General features: G+C 43.7%; 1 protein-coding gene across 1 annotated transcript in view; it reads right to left on the bottom strand.

Annotated features, from left to right (window-relative positions):
- Positions 1–16840, bottom strand: part of DIS3L2 (DIS3 like 3'-5' exoribonuclease 2) — a gene marked incomplete at both ends in the record, with an annotated part of 249293 nt that overhangs the window by 197547 nt on the left and 34906 nt on the right. The window lies entirely within an intron of this gene.

The raw sequence follows: 16840 nt of genomic DNA, 5'->3' as shown, positions 1-16840 counted from the left end.
ATCACACCAGACTCTGTTTAGTCACTGCAAAAACAGCCACCCATCTACAACACCAGCAAAATAAACAATAACAGCAGATTTTGTAGGTTCTAGATGCTACTCTGAACATCACACTCCTTTGTGGAGTATTCCAACAGTTGCAAACAGCTTTTAGTAGCCACTCAAATGTATGCTGAAAGAATGAATGTAGCAATTAATTAAGAAATGACTTGTTCCAAATATATCTTCCCTGATAAACTGGTAATTTCATGAAGTAATCACAGCAAGGCCTGAAATAATGTGTAGTGTGCACTCAAGTTTCTTTTGAATGAAGAAAGAACCAGAAGGCATAGAGCATCTAACATCTCCACATATCTGACATCTAACTCTCTCTCAAGACCTCTTCCAAATGGCCTAGATTTTCTACAACCCAGGACCCACCCATTGTCTTCCCAGCTCCTTCCCGCCCCTCCTGCCAGACCCAGGCATGAGTAATTTCTTTCTTGTCTAAGTCACAAAACAATTGACCTGCTCAAAACAATTGAGCACTTCTCTGTCTCTTGACTGTATTAGTGTTATCCATGTATCCGGCTACCCTATCTGTTAAGACTGAATGCTCAAATCCAAATAGGAAAAGAAGAAGTCAAACTATCACTATTTGCAGATGATATGATAATATACATAGAGAACCCCAAAAACTCCACAGAAAAACTAATTCAACTCATCAAGCAGTTCAGTAAAGTGGCAGGATACAAAATCAACACACAAAAATCAGTAGCCTTCCTATACACAAACAATAAATCTGAAGAAGAAATAAAAAAAAAAATCCCTTTTATTATCGAAACAAAAAAAAATCAAATACTTGGGAATAAATCTAACAAAAGAGGTAAAGGACCTATACAAAGAAAACTATAAACACTGTTAAAAGAAATAGAAGACACAAAGAAATGGAAAGACATCCCCTGCTCATGGATTGGAAGAACAAACATTATTAAAATGGCCATCCTACCAAAAGCAATAAACAGATTCAATGCTATTCCAATAAAAATTTCAATGTCATTCTTCAAAGAAATGGAACAATTACTGATGAAATTCATATGGAATCACCAAAAACCCCTAATAGCCAAAGCTCTCCTGAAAAAAAAAAAGGGAATGGAGGCGTCACACTCCCAGACTTCAAACTGTACTACAAAGCCATAATCATCAAAACTGCATGGTATTGGAACAAGAACAGACACACAGACCAATGGAATCGAATAGAAAATCCAGAAATAAACCCACAGATTTATGGTCAACTAATCTTTGACAAAGGAGCAAAGACTATGCATTGGAGCAAAGAAAGTTTGTTCAATAAATGGTGCTGGGAAAACTGGGTCGCTACATGCAAAAGAATGAAGCTTGACCACTACCTCACACCATACACAAAAATCAACTCAAAATGGATTAAAGAACTAGACATAAGACCTGAAACCATAAAATACATAGAAGGAAATATAGGCAAAACACTACATGATATGCACATCAAAGACATCTTTACAGACACATCACCCAAAGCAGTGATAGTGAAGACAAAGATAAACAGCTGGGACTACATCAAATTAAAGAGCTTCTGCACAGCAAAAGAGACAATAACAAAAACAAAGAGAAACCCCACTAAGTGGGAGAACATTTTTGCACAAAACACTAATGATAAAGGACTGATCACAAAAATCTCCAAAGAGCTGATGAAACTCAACAAAAACAAAGAAAATAATCCAGTCAAAAAATGGGCAGAAGAGCTAAAAAGAAACTTCTCTGAAGAGGAAATGCAAATGGCCAACAGGCACATGAAAAAATGTTCCACATCATTGTAATCAGGGAAATGCAAATCAAAACTACCATGAGATACCATCTCACACCAGTGAGAATGGCACATATTAAAAAAACTAGCAACAACAAATGTTGGCAAGGATGCGGAGAAAAAGGAGCTCTCCTGCACTGCTGGTGGGAGTGCAAACTGGTCCAACCACTATGGAGAGCTGTGTGGAGATTTCTGGACCTACTACACGTAGAGCTGCCATATGATCCAGCAATTCCACTCCTAGGTATTTACCCAAGGACACAGAAACATCAATTCCAAAGAGCACCTGCACCCCTATGTTTATAGCAGCACTGTTTACAATAGCTAAGCTTTGGAAACAATCCAAATGCCCAAAAATAGATGATGGATCAAGAAGATGTGGTACATATACACAATGGAAAATTACTCAGCAATCAAAAAAAGATAAACACATGCCATTTGCAGCAACATGGATGGCGCTGGAAGGGATCATGCTCAGCGAAATAAGCCAGAAAGAAAAAGAAAAATACCGGATGGTCTCAGTCATAACAGGAATCTAGAAAACTTAAATAAGAGACCAGGAAAAAGAATAACTATAAGAAAGCAACAATCAAAATCAACAAACAACTATGAACCAGAGACACGCTATCGGGGGTGGAGGTCGGGGAAAGGAGGTATTGGGGTCAAAATCAGGGGGTTGCCAATTGTATGGGAAATATAAAAATAAAATTTTAATTTAAAAAAAAAGACTGAATGCTCAACAATTACATCTCTCACCTTTATATGTTCTTTTTAAAAAAATTATTGTATTTATTTATACATACAAGAACTGGTATGTAGGCCAGAGGGGTGGGGTGGGTAAGAGGATTCACCAGAGACAGAGTGGGGAACAGAACAGGCAGATCCACTGAAATCCACTGCTGAGGGGTGCACTGGGAGACAGGAGAGGTCTGCTGTGCCATGTGGGTCACCGCCCCGGCCAGGGATTGAACTCAGGCCACAGTGGCTGGGGATAGCTTGATAGCGCTGAAACTTTAACCCCTGCGCCACAGGGGAGGCCCTCATCTTTTTATATTCTACAACAACTGGCACAATCAATCTAGCTCAATAGTTGCTGAATAGATGGGTAAATGGGTAGAAAAATGGGGGGGGGGTTTGAATATAAAAGATTGCCAGCATACAAGAGAGCTTCAGAACATTTTCCAGACAAAAAAAAGTCCATTAGAAACTAGTACCCTAATTTTTCTTGAATTTGTGAAGTGGGATCTTCTGTGGGATTGGCCTTTAAAAAGTAGAAAAGCCTAGTTCAGGGTTTTTCAACTTTGGAGTCTAGCAGATCCCTGTGAGAATCAGAGGAAAGCATATAGACTTTTCTTTCATAGGAAAATGCACATCTAGAAGATGTGGCATATCTACACCATGCAATATTATTCAGCAATCAAACAAGATAAACTCGTACCATTCGCAGCAACATTGATGGAATATAAGGGATTGTGCTCAGTGAAATAAGTCAGAAGGAAAAAGAAAAATATCTGAGTTTCACTTACAGGAGGAATGTAGGCGAACCACATAAGGGACCAGGAAAAAAAATAATTATAATAAACTAAAAAACAAAATTAACAGGCAACTATTAATCAGAGATGCTCTGCAGGGGAGGGGCTGGGAAAGGGAGCAAAACAGCTGTGGGCCCAGGGTGGGCAGAGGCGCTCCTGAGCAAATGGTCATATCACTGACCTGTCCACCGAGGCCAACGATTCCTGGGGTGCCCTCCACAAACCTGAGAAAGCAGGACAACTGACTACACTTGCCGGAGAGCCACAGGCGGCACTGTTTCTCCCTGGGAGAGTCAGCCTAGCTTCTGGACACAAACGGGTTAGTGAGGGAACCAAGCCACTGGCCCACGCTGAACTTTCTACTCTCAGTCTTGTTCTGTGAACAGGGTGGAGTGAGCATCACATAAAGGCTGCTAATAAAAATAAACAGTGAAAACAGGGACAGCTGTCCATTGGGAAGGACTGACATGAAATAAAAATGTCACTTGCAGCTACTAAAAATGCTTAAGAAATAACACACTACAACACTTACTAAATCTCATTTCCTTGAACCTCCCCTCTTCAAACACACACGCGTGCGTGTGCATGTACACACACATACAGAGAGAGGAACGTGTCAGATGTATCCTACGGTTGGTTTTACCAAGGAAAGACCTGTGATCTGCCCGCCGTCTCCTTCAGGGTGGAACTGGGCAAGAGGGTGGTGCAGCGGCATGCCAAGAGGAAAAGGTGGCCCCTTTTTCCAGCAGGCTGCAATCCTTAAGCTCTGGGGGTCAGAGAGCCTTTTTTTTTTTTAATTACAAGAATTATATAAAACACCCACTAAGCAGCAAGAGGCATGTTGTCTAAATGATGTGACATGACCCAGAGCAGCTGGGAGCCAGGACAGAGGCCCCAGTGAGTTGATCGCAGCTGACTTAGCGCCATAAGCAGCAAGTATAAATGCCAGTGAATAGTTAGAAGACAAATAAACACATTTTTCTCAAGTAATTCTAGGCCTTCCTATCTATATAAATTGTAACTCTAGTTTCAGTATTAACTCAAATGTAACCATAAAGTTAACTGTTCCTAACTATGAAAAACAGTTTTCACAAGAAAAGGCATGAATGCCTCGATGAAAAGAGAAAGTCGAGGTCTGCGCGGTTTCCAAGGACTTTTGCTGACCCCTGGAAACCTGTGAAGTAGCAAGCGGGGAGCAGGACGGGGAAGTGGACCACCCTGATGAGCTGTAAATCAGATCAACTGCAAAGAGCAAACTCACCAGAATCAAGAAAAGGAACTGAGCCCTTCAAAACTATTTGACTCAATTTTCCCCCTTCCTTTAAAAATTAATACAAGGTGCTTCAAAAATTGGGAAGCAAGAGACGCCATAACCAAACAATTCAAGTGGAACCCTAAATAAAAATGCCAAGTCACATTTCCATCAATGCTAGTTTGCCCAAACTCAAAGAATGAAACATTTCAGTTTTCCTGTTCTTTGATACAGAAAAGAGCAGAAAAGTCGTCTTTGAAGACTGCTATTTTAAATTTTATAAAAAGAGCAAGTCTTTATTAGCACTGGAAAATTCTGTTTCAGCAAGTAAATTCTCTTACATTCCTCTGGGGCAGTGGGGTGCTATCGGCTTGGTGTCTGGAGCTTTTCCAGAGGTTTCCATACACCTAAGTCCACAGGTCCCTGCTGCTGGAGCGGCTGTTGAGGAGGCTCTGTGAGGAGACAACAGCCGGCCGGCCTAGCTGCCTCCAGAGCCCCGGCTCCCGCTTACCGCAGGTCTCCACTCCACCTAGGAGCTGCTTTGCATCCTTGGCTCCTCTGGCCGGGCTTCAGCGACAGCACTTACTTGCCACACATGTTTTAACAAACTTTCAAATCCCTTAATGGCACACTTGGGACACTGTTCAGGAAATACCTTGGAGCCAAGAAAAGCAATTGATATTTCCACAGGGAGTTCTTGACAAGGCTTGCCAATAAGCTTCTTTCATTATAAAATATGACCACAGACACTATCATTTTAAAGACATATGGCAGATGTTCTTACACACACACACACACACACACACCCCATCACTGCCACCCTGGCCACCAGCCTGGTTGTGATGCACAGGCCTTGCCTGATGGGCATGCCCATGCCATGACCCCTGACCTCCCTCCAACGATTCTGCACCACAGCCTCTGTGCTGTTCCTCTCTGCTAGATATGCATGTGCTGGTCCCCAGGCCTCTCCCAAAGACAAACCCCCTTGGATTACTTCGGCTTTTACACAAAGTCACCTTCTGGACGAGGCCTTCTTGGTTCACCCTATTTAAAATCTCAACCCCTCCTGAAAATTCATACCTCTCTTCCTTTTTTATTTATTTTTCCTCTTCGGCACTCACCACAACTGAGAAGCCACAAACCTCATTTTATTTGTGCTTCCATGTCTTTCCCGCTGCGGCGCAGACGCACCGAGGCAGGGACCCTTGTTCCTGCTGACCGTTCACTACCCGCACTCAGCTCAACGCCGGCCATGCACGGGGACTCAACAGACACTGCTGCACGGACGAGCGCTGACGTTGTCATGTGATGACAAACACTTGTTCAAAAATGTGATGAATTCCCCCCCGCCATTCCCCACAACTGGACACCGCTGTGCTGAGTGGACCCCCCCACCCCAGGCTCACCCCTGGTGTCGGACAACATACGGTCACAGATCCTGCTGGGTACAGAGTGAGGCCCCGGGGCAACGCCAAGCCAGGGTGAAAGGAGCTGAGACCGGCACCTCAGACGCAAGGAGCAGGACCTGCCTCAGGGACCACCAGGTGAGAACGGCCACGCATTTTAATCACTGTGATGCCCAGAACTTTGTGGAGTTTTCCAGAACTTACAAAGCACTGTACACACATCTCATCAGAACTGTGTGACTTACAAGTGGGAAGGCTGTTGGCTGCCCTGCCCTACATCTGAAGAGACTGAGAACTGGGGCAGGTGAGTGGCTGGAGAAAGGCCACACAGCAAGTCAGCGGTGGCGTCCAGACTGGAGTTGGCGGTCAGCTTCGCTCTCCTTCCACACCACTTGCTCCTCCCCGAACCCCCGCCACCGCAAGCAGGACACCCCAGGACACCTAAAGGCTGCAGCTCACCTGGGGGCTCAGTGGTGGCAGCTTGTGTAGGACCTTTCAGCCATCAGGGGCCTCATCAGAATGGGGCAAAGTGATCAGAGAAGGGAGACTAGGCCTGTGAGGCTTCTTGCTTTTCATCTGAGCTTCGCGCAAAGTCTCTGAGACAAGGCCATGTGAGAGGGCGCCATCGCTAATGCTCAGCATCAGCAGCCACCCCAGCCTCCCCCCACGCATGTCCCTCTCCTGTTCGCTTTCTTTTCACCATCACTACCTTTCTCCCAGGTCTTTCACACTCAAAATCTCACAGCCACACTTGCTCCCTCCCCCGCCAAGCATACTGTTCCACCAAATCCTGTGCTTTATCTCCACAAACTCCCTGGTATTCTGAGTCACTATCCCACAAACCTGCAGAAATTTTTTTTAAATCATATCACATAAAGTACCTTCTTGCTAAAAGATCCACGGATTTCTCCTTTCTAAAGAAAATAATTGTATCTTGGCTTATCATTCAAAGGCTTTCTCAATGTCCATTGACCATTTTAATATTTTTTATGAAAATTTTTTCCCATAATTTTTTTTTTTATCACAGTAACATTGTTTACAACACTGTATGTGATTAGGGACGTATGTTATCATGTATGTTATCACACCACACCCACCATCAAAACCCCCATAATCTGCCACCATACTGGGCCCCTCCCCGCCTTACGATCTACCCTCCTCTTCCAATAGCCTCAATTCTGCAGTTCAGATTTCTAGGATTTGCTTTGGTTTAGTTCTTTCATTTCCTTTGTTTTATTGCTTTATATTCCTCCTATCAGTGAAATCATCCAGTATTTGTCTTTCTCCTTCAAATTTATTTCACTTAGCATCACCCCCCTCCAAGATCCATCCATGTTATTACAAGTGACAAGATTTCACCTCTTTTTCTTTCAGCTGAGTAGTATTCCAGCCCTGTGTAGTATTCTACATGTGTGTATCTGTGCCCCATGTTCTTGGTCCACCAGCCTGTCACCGGGCACTTAAGTTGTCTCCATCACTTGGTGATTATAAACAGTGCCGCAATGAACACAGGCGTGCAGATTCTCTTTGACTTAGTGCTTTGCCATTCTTTGGAAAATACCAAGGAGTGGAACTGCTGGCTTGTCTGGCAGGTCTATGTTTAGTATTCTGAGAAACAGCTTGCTGTTCTCCGCATGGGGTGGACCAGTCTCCATTCCCACTCACAGTGCACAAGGTTCCTTTCTCTCCACACCCTTGTCAGCACTTATTGTTTCTGTTCTTGTGATATGGGTCGTTCTCAAGGGCGTGAGGTGAGACCTCGTTGTGGTTCTGGACTATTCTAATCTTACCTGCCAATTCTCCCATGACACACCACCCTCAGGCCACCGCGACCCTTTCCTGCTTGGCTCACAAGTCAAGGAGGATCCTGACAAACTGACAGCAGCATCCGTCTCCCTCTTCCTAGTTCTCTGTAATCAAAGTCACAACTTACCTCCCCTTAAAGATGATTCAATTTTGTTTCAACTATTTTAAGAAAAAAGGCTGTTGGAGAAACGGTGTTTAAAGGAGCCCTCCAAGGAGCGCCAGGCGTGGACAGCAGCGTGGAAGATGCAGAGGACGAGGATTCCGGCTGTAGGTTCTCTGGATGCTGTTTCTACCAGCTCAGGGGACTTGAGGCAGAACTCCGCGTGTCCCCCCTCGCCTCCCTCCATGCTGACCCCTGCGACGCTACCCAAACAACTCACTACAACCCAACTCTGGCGCAACCAAGCCTCTGCACCATCATCAAGGGGAGTAAGAAGCCAGTGTGCTCCCCTCAGGGAAGACCCGCTCCACAGAACTCAGCGGGATCCAGCTAGAGTCACCTCGGCAGAAAGGTGATAAATATGTTGATGCCAGAGTGAGCAGAGAAGTGGGAAAGGGAATTTGGCAGGATACACAGCAAGTTCGAAAGCTCGGGAACAGATTTTAAAAGCAAGAAGCTGCATAGAAGCAAATCTAGTGAAGGGAACCCTAGGGAAGAGCTCCCGAGGGAGACAACACTGGAGAGAGCTGCTAAGCGCATGGCTCACAGCGGAATAAATGCACTGAGGATTCGTGAACGAGCACGCACTGTAGGTGCTCTATGGTGGTTGTTTTTCTTTGAATCTTACTCTATTGTACTTTGACTGAAGTCTCTAAAACATAATCTGTTAATAATGACCATTTTAGCTATAAGATACAGAAAAGCCAAAGCTGACCTTTTTAAGTGATTTCTTAGCTGACGTAACTGAGTCAATCTGATCAGACTGAGTGGTCCGGCTAACCCTTACAGGAGGGCAGTTGTGTGGCACATTCAGCCATCCTCAATATTAGCCTCACTGACAGGGTGCCCTCTCTCTCCTCATTGCATCCAGAAGGATTCCAGTAGCTCCAGAATTATCGCTCATCGTCTTAGAGACCCCAGCAGAAAAAAATGAAACTTTTGTCCAGGAGCTCTGCTGGGGTGACCTGCATCCTGTGCCTGCCCCAAAACCAGTCTCTGCAACAAGGAGGGGCCTGGAGTGAGAAGCCCATGTCTGAGGAATGTGACCACTTTTCAATCCTAGTAAAGAACAACGCTGAAGTCTCCTTAGACATGCTCTAAGTGGGGTTCGTTTCAAACACAATTTTCTATTTTTATTTAAAGTGGAAGCTACTGTTACAATTCCCAACTATTTCCCTGAATCATTCCCGGTTAAGAATCATAACTAATTTTTATATAGAATCAAAGCAGGGATATAACATCATTCATGGAAGAAAATAACCTAAAAAGTTTAAACAATGTGCTCAAGGATGCAGAGCACATGTCAAATAAGATCATTGGTACTGAAAGTTGTTCTGTGTGTAGAAACTTAGCTGTAGTACTGGGCTTCAGATTCCTTCACAAGGTACCAACTGCCAGCAAAATGAATTTCACATTCTTGAAACACACTTCAATACCTTGGACCTCGCTGAAAAATAAGTTTAATTTGCAGACCATTTCAGAAAACCAGACAGTCTACTGAGTGTACAGTCCATAGTATAAATTACAATAAATTTCCAGTACAAGGGAGATGCAAGATGCTGATATAAGGTCAAGATCCCAGAATCCAGTGATACTTCACATAGTGTATTTACTATGATCAGAGTAACCATCATTATCTGAAAAGTCAGCTGACACTGGAAATTTGATCAGTGGTTGCTAGCACAAGATAAACGCTGTACCTTTTGCTACATTTTTTAAAAAAGATTTAAGGTCTGGCCAACTAAAACTCTACTCCCATCTGTAGCCATCCCTTCCTTCCTCCTGAAGGAAGAAACCACAAATGAAATCACAATTATCTGGCTTTGAACACCTTCTTCTCTGGGAGATGTCTCACTAGGTAATACCTCCACCCTCATTCCACCGCCCTCCTTCTCTATGGGAAACCTTTCTCATGTTAGCATGTGGGTGTTCTCAATCACTTCCCTCTCATAAAACTGAAGTAGTTATTTAATATCAGACAAAGTCAAATTCAAGGGAAAAAGGGTATTACCATGCTCCAAGAATGACATTTCACGATAACAAGAGGCAAAGCATAGTAAGATACAATGATTGCAAATGTATATGCACCTAACAAAAAAGTTTCAGACCAGATGAAACAAAACCTGGCAAAAGTAAAGGGAGAAATAAATCCCCAACCACAGTTATTTGAACAAGTAACTAATGAAATGATTATGCAAAAAAAACAGTAAGGACACAGATCTAGCATCACCTCCCCCCGCCCCCACACCGACACACACACACACACACACACACACACATATCTCTCAAGGGACTATTATTCCATATTACATAAAGAAGTCTTACAATTCATTAATACAAATTAAATAGCAATTAATAGCAATTCAAAGATGGATACAATGCTTGCACAGATACTTCAGAAAAGTGTCTATGTATACACACACATATACGATGGTCAATGAGCACACACAAAAAAAATGTTCAGCATCATTTTGTCATCAGGGAAATGCATAACAAAAAATAACAACTATAACAACAAAAAGTAAGTATTACCATATGCTCAAAAGAATGGTTAAAATCATAATACTGTGTCTTGGTGAGGATGCAGAGAAACAGAATCTCATACATTTTTAAGGGTACAACTAGTTTGAAAAACAACTTCAAGGCCTCTCTGGTGGCGCAAGGGATTAAGATACAACCTATGAAGCTGTCCACAGCCTCTGTAGCCCAATTTCGATCCCTGGCCAGCCAGGGAGCAACCCACATGGCACAGCAGACCTCTCCTGTCTTGTCCGCTGCTATCCTCAGCAGTGTACTTTTGTCAATCTGCCTGTTCTGTTCCCCACTCTGTCTCTGATGAATCCTCTCACCCACCCCCCAACACCTCTGGCCTGTACCCCCAGCTCTTGTATGTATAAATAAATAAATCTTTTAAAAAAAAAAGAAAATCAACTTCATGGTTTCTAGTAAGGATAAACATATGCTTACCAATTTGACATCTAGGCATTTCATCAAGAGAAATCAAAACATATGTCCATAGAAAGACATGTACATAGTTGTTCACAGCCCCTTAATTCTTAATCACCAAAAACTGAAAATAATCCAAATGTCTTTCAACTGGTAGATGGTAAAAAACTCTGGGATACCCAAACCATGGACTACTAATCAACACACTTAGCAATGGGGATCTCACGTATATCAGGCTAACAGAAAAAAGGCCAGATTCAAAATAATTCCATTTATATGATATTCTAAAAAGACAAATTCATAGGAATATAAAACAGATTAGTAGTTGGCAGGGACTTTGGAGTAAGGAAAAGTGTTGACTAGAAAGGGAACGGACATAAGGGAATTTGGGGGTATGATAGTTTCACAAATCTACACACATTTTAAAATGCATAGAACCGGACTAAAAGCAGTGAATTTTACAATATGTAAATTTGTGAATCAAATAAATTTCTTCTGTAACCAAGTTAAAATTAGCATCTACATTGGGAGGGGGAGGTGTTTGCAGCAAAAATATTCAATTAAATATCAAAAGTTGGAGTAGATGTACCATTAGAAACATAAGATTCTGTTTCTCTGCACCTCACCAAAACACAAATATTTTTCATTCTGGCAAATTCTTAAATCCAATAAACATTTATCAAAATCTCATAATATACAAGGTATCTACTAGGGGTTAAATAACTCCTCCTTATGGTAAGGTAATACTCAATAGTTAACAAAACACTTTCAAAAATATCACTAATGTTGGCCTACTAACACTCAAAAATGAGAAGGACCCCAAAGTATACCCCCAAATATCTTTAAGCAGATGTAGACATCATTGGCATGGCTCAAGTTCTAGACAACAAAAGGAATAACAGCCTCCTGCTGAGCGGACCAAGGAAGGACTTGGAAAAGATGGTGGTAAAAGCAAGGTGGTGCTAAGGAAGAAAACGGTATGAAAAGTCCAGGGAGGACCTCCCTGGTGGCACAAGGGGTTTAGACGCAACCTATGAAACTCGCCGCAGCCTCTGCAACATGAGTTTGATCCCTGGCCAGGGAGCTACCCACATGGCACAACAGACCTCTCCTGACTCGCCCGCTGCTCCCCTCAGCAGTACATTTCGGTCCGTCTGCCTGTGTCTGCCTGTTCTGTTCCCCGCTGTGTCTCTGAACCCTCTCACCCCCCAGAGCGCTGGCCTGTACTCCAGTTCTTGTATGCATATATAAATAAATCTTTAAAAAAAGAAAAGCCCAGGGAGTAGGCATGCGTAAGGACCTGCAAGCAGACAAGTGTGGTTAGGACTGGAAGCTTCTGAACACACACACACACACACACACACACACACAGGAGGACTTTAATGAGAGCCCTGAATGCTGCCCAAATGTACCTTACAACACACTTCAATGCCTGCAATGTGTACACTCACAACACACTCACTACATAGGCACACAGTTTGAGAAAAAAGAGCCCCCAAGAGAGAAACGATGTGACACCCTCCTCACACAAGTAAAGCCGAGGCTCTTGCATATCAAGTGCCACTGGTAACTAGCTGTATGACTCCATGTGGAAGCACCAGAACATTCAGCAAAGGATGTCACTCAAAATAACACAATGGCAGGAAATCCACCCTGAGGGAGGAGGCAGGAGCCCAGCAGGGACTGAAGTCTGAGGGAGGAGGTAGCCACCGGGAGAACAGTGCCAGCACATGGGTTACATAAGCAAGGAGCAAATAGAACATGCATGTCAAGAGATGGGTTTCTGGTAGCAGAGAAGGGGATTTCAAATGTGGAAGGGGGACGAGAATGAACCCTGTGGTGCTCTGGTCCTCAAGCTGCCAGTGTGAACTCACAGTTTCAAGATGGCAGCTACCAAGGTCTGAGCCCAGCTGCTCACTGAGAGGAGCTGGGAGAGTCTAGATTTCACCACAAAGAGGAACAAGAGCTCCTTAGAAAGTGGCTGATGCAAGGCTGGTGGGAGACAGCACAAAGCTGAAACATCTCCTGAAAATAAGGAGTTCAAAGAGTGCACAGGAATCAACTTGCAGGGGCTTCCACTAGCCAAATCTGGGGCAAGTGAAGCAAAATGAGAGTAACAGGCTTCTTCTCTGGCAAGTGGATGCGCACTGTTCAGCGGCTGAGAAACCCTTGCTCAATTGCAATGAGCTCCCCACTATCACTGCCACCTTGGATTCCAGGCTGTGCTCCCAGCAGGTGAGGACAACACGGGTGCCTGACTGTCCCTCTCAGGGGCTCCCTAACACCAGACCAGGCAAGGATAGACAAGTGACCTCTCAATAGAGAAGATTCCAGAGAAGCAAGAGGCCTCACCTCTGAAGCCAAGGCAGCCTCCCTCTAGCCCAGCACAGCCAGAGTGCAGCCTGCAGGTGGACACGATGACTCAAGGAATCTAAGGTAAATTTCCTAAGATTTGTGAATCAGCATTGACCTGATTTTAGAATGTATTTGTCTAAGGAGGTTGTTTTCTTCCACAGCATAATCTACAGGGGTTTGCTGGTTGTTACTGATCTCATTTTCACCTTGTCTGGCCCTCAGCATCTGCAGCAGCATTATTTTAGAGAATAAGGGGGAGTGAGGAACATGACTTCAACTGATGAGGTAGTTCCCTCACCGTGGAGATGAGATTTCTGAACAACTATATCTAATGAACCATTATCTGCCATTCATACTCCACAGAAACCCATGTTTCGTTCAAGCCAACCAGACCCTGAATGTTCCCTGCAGTCTCCAGGCACGTGACCGCAGTGCCTGGTTGAGCAGCTGACACACAGAGGCGCCATTGTGAATTAAGGCCAGTCTGGCTGCCACATATGAGATTATCCTGGAGGTAATCTGCGTAAGTGATTTAACTCTGAAGACACAGAAAAGAATAAAAACAGAAACCTGGCCACCAGCTATAAAACACTCAGTACGTGGATGAGTGTTCACAATGGCATAAAAGCAAGGGGCTTATCTACAGTGTGGTGGATCTTCCTGTCAAGCTAAGACCTGCCCAAAGCTTCTGGAAGAAAGTTACATGAACAAGAAGCTCCCCAACTTCCCTGGTTAAGTCTCTAATCACACACGAAACACGTCTCTGCTTCTCCATTAGCACTTCCTTTCTTGCTTTGCGATGGCGAAGCACAGGCACCAAACAGAAAGCTATTTTCAACACCTGGGGCCTAAAATTCTCTTTCCAGTTACACCGTCCCTGAGCAGCCCCAAATACTGCTTTCAAAATCAGCTGCTAAAATGTGGCCTTCCAGGAGTTATTCTGAAGCCATCTTGATTTGTGTTTATCCTGGGTTTGGTGGTGCTATTATTTTTTATATGAAGCCAATGCTGACTCTTCTGATGCTGGAGTAACATTTTTCAACCAATTTTCCTAAGAGCATAAAAATACAATTTTCATATTGCTTTACGTGAATCATTAAAAAACTGTCATCTTTCCCCTACTTTGATAAAAGCATGAAAAGCTGAGTTCAATGGAAGGTGGTTATGCCACATAACCTCACAGTTTATGCCACTGCAAAAGTTCTGAAAATTATCCTGGGCAGAGATTTTTGTATACAAAGAATCAGCCAAGAACAAATTTTTACAGCTGACTTTTAAACCCTTTAAAATTGCATTTTATAATGGAAATACTGACAGATGCTTTACCCTAGAAGCACTATTTTAATATTTCTAGCTTTTCCAAAGTACAATACTATGAACTCAGAATTAGAGAGGTAAGAAATAAAAAAAAAAATCCTAGGTTATAAAAAGTTATTTGAAAAAATTGGCAAGAATAAAAATGTTTCATGGATCAAGGATTTACATGCATCCACCTGCCGTAACTGTTAAATTTACTTTTGCCATTGCTTTCTTTGAACAGGTTAGTGGGGGTGGCAACCATGAAACCCTTATCCCAGGATGCTCAGTGGCCACGATCGGCCTGACTTCACATCTCTTCTTCCGTTTTACCCAATGGGTAGAGACCAGTTCCCTCCTCCACACTCGGTAAAATAAGGGACATTATCAAGGAGGTGAAGCCTGTCAACTAGCACAAACCTTAGGAAACTCACAACAGCAGAAAGCCACTTCTGGGGAGGAGGTACCCCAAAGAAACTCTACGCAAAGGACACCCAGGGCACAGCTACAGTAGACATCTGTTAAATGAATTTCCTTCCACACCCTCCCTGATCTTCAATATCAGCCTTTTGGTCTATTAGAACCAGTTATCCATTTGTGATACGCTCCTTCCCACCCAAACTGCACCCACAACCAAATGATGCATGCTGACATCCCCTAGACCCCAGAACCCAGAACACGGTGAAATGAGGAAGCAGCAAGAGACCTCAGGTATGAGCCACTGGCTTTGCTGTTCAAAACCTAACTTGAAACACGCTCAGTTTCATCACCTACAAAGTAAGGACGTCAGAGTGGCAGACCATTAACCCCACCTGCAAGACTCTCTGACACTCAAGTGAAGTAAGTGGGGAAGAATATAAACTGTCCATAAGAGAGCAAGGATGGGAGGCAGATTTACAAATGGAAAGGAATATTCAATTTTATGACCAAACCTGTTCAACTCAACCAGGACATTACAACCAACTTATCTGATCATATGTATGAACTTGTCAACTTGCTGAAAGCTCAGATGAAGGTTCACAATTTTTAGCAATATTTTTTAATCAAGGCATATGCACTGTTTCTTTACACATGCAATTGCACATTTAGAGCCCATAATACAGCACAAACATGACTTATCTGTGCTGGGAAACATAAGAAAATGAGCTTTATGGTGTTATCCGCATTATTATGGTGGCTGGAACAAGACAACACTATCCCATGTTTGTCTTTCCTTTTAGCAGTGCCACACTGTCTTACTTGTGCTCGCTTTATGGTAACCCTGATAGTGCAGAGTGTAAGAACTTCAGCTTTGTTCTTCAAAATCACCTTGGTCAGGGGTCTCCCTGGTGACCGAGGGGTTAATTCTCAGCAGGATCTCAACTGCATCCTCAGTTGGATCCCCGGCCAGGGAAGTAACCTACATGTGCTGCAGCAGACCTCTCCTGTCTCGCCCACTGCTCCCTCAGCAATGTATTTCAGTAAACCCACCAGTTCTGCTCCCCACTCTGTCTCTGGTGAATCCTCTCACCCCTGCCCCACCTCTGGTCCACACCCCAATTCTTCTATACAATAAATAAATCTTTTTTTTTAATGACATTTTTGATCATTTATAGTGTGATCTATATTTAAAATATGTTGGTCACTTACATACACAAGTATTTGCTGGAATTTTGACTGGGACTATAGTGATCTATAGATCAATTTAGGGAAAAAATCACCTTTTTACCACATTGAACCTTAAAGCCCTTGAGCATTTAGTTAGGGCATCTTTAACTTCTCTTATTAGTTCCTTCAATTTAGCTTCCAAAACTGAGGTCTTGGTGGACCACACTGGGTTGCTGCTACCGCCATGGTGCCTGCCCCGTGGGTGTCAACAAGGCCAGCTGCCGCTCCAGATGAGAGACAAGCCACGTTGGGGGCAGACTGGACCCAGCTTCACTCGGGATTACTACCCGTTATTTGGTAATGACAGCACCCAGCTAGGGACAATTCACATTGATGCATCATGCCTCAAGTGGGCAGGATGAGAATTCTAGGGGAAAGTCGCCGTGGTGGAAAAGTCCAGCCTTAAAAACCCAGCAGAGCATCACAGTGCAGGACCACACCACAGAGCTGCATCATCAGCATGGTTGTGGGCCAGCTCAAGACCTATGAAGACCCCGTCATAGGCTCCACCACATGACCCGACTGAAGGACATCCGCGATGCTTGGGGTCTGCACCAGTCACATGTTCAGGCTTGCCCTGCACAACTTCGCTGACCTCCTCCCTGGCAGGCGCTTAAGCTG

This window comes from Talpa europaea (genome assembly GCF_964194135.1).
Source record: "Talpa europaea genome assembly, chromosome: 1".
Taxonomy (NCBI): Eukaryota; Metazoa; Chordata; class Mammalia; order Eulipotyphla; family Talpidae; genus Talpa; species Talpa europaea.
This window is presented reverse-complemented; position numbering and strand designations above follow the sequence as displayed.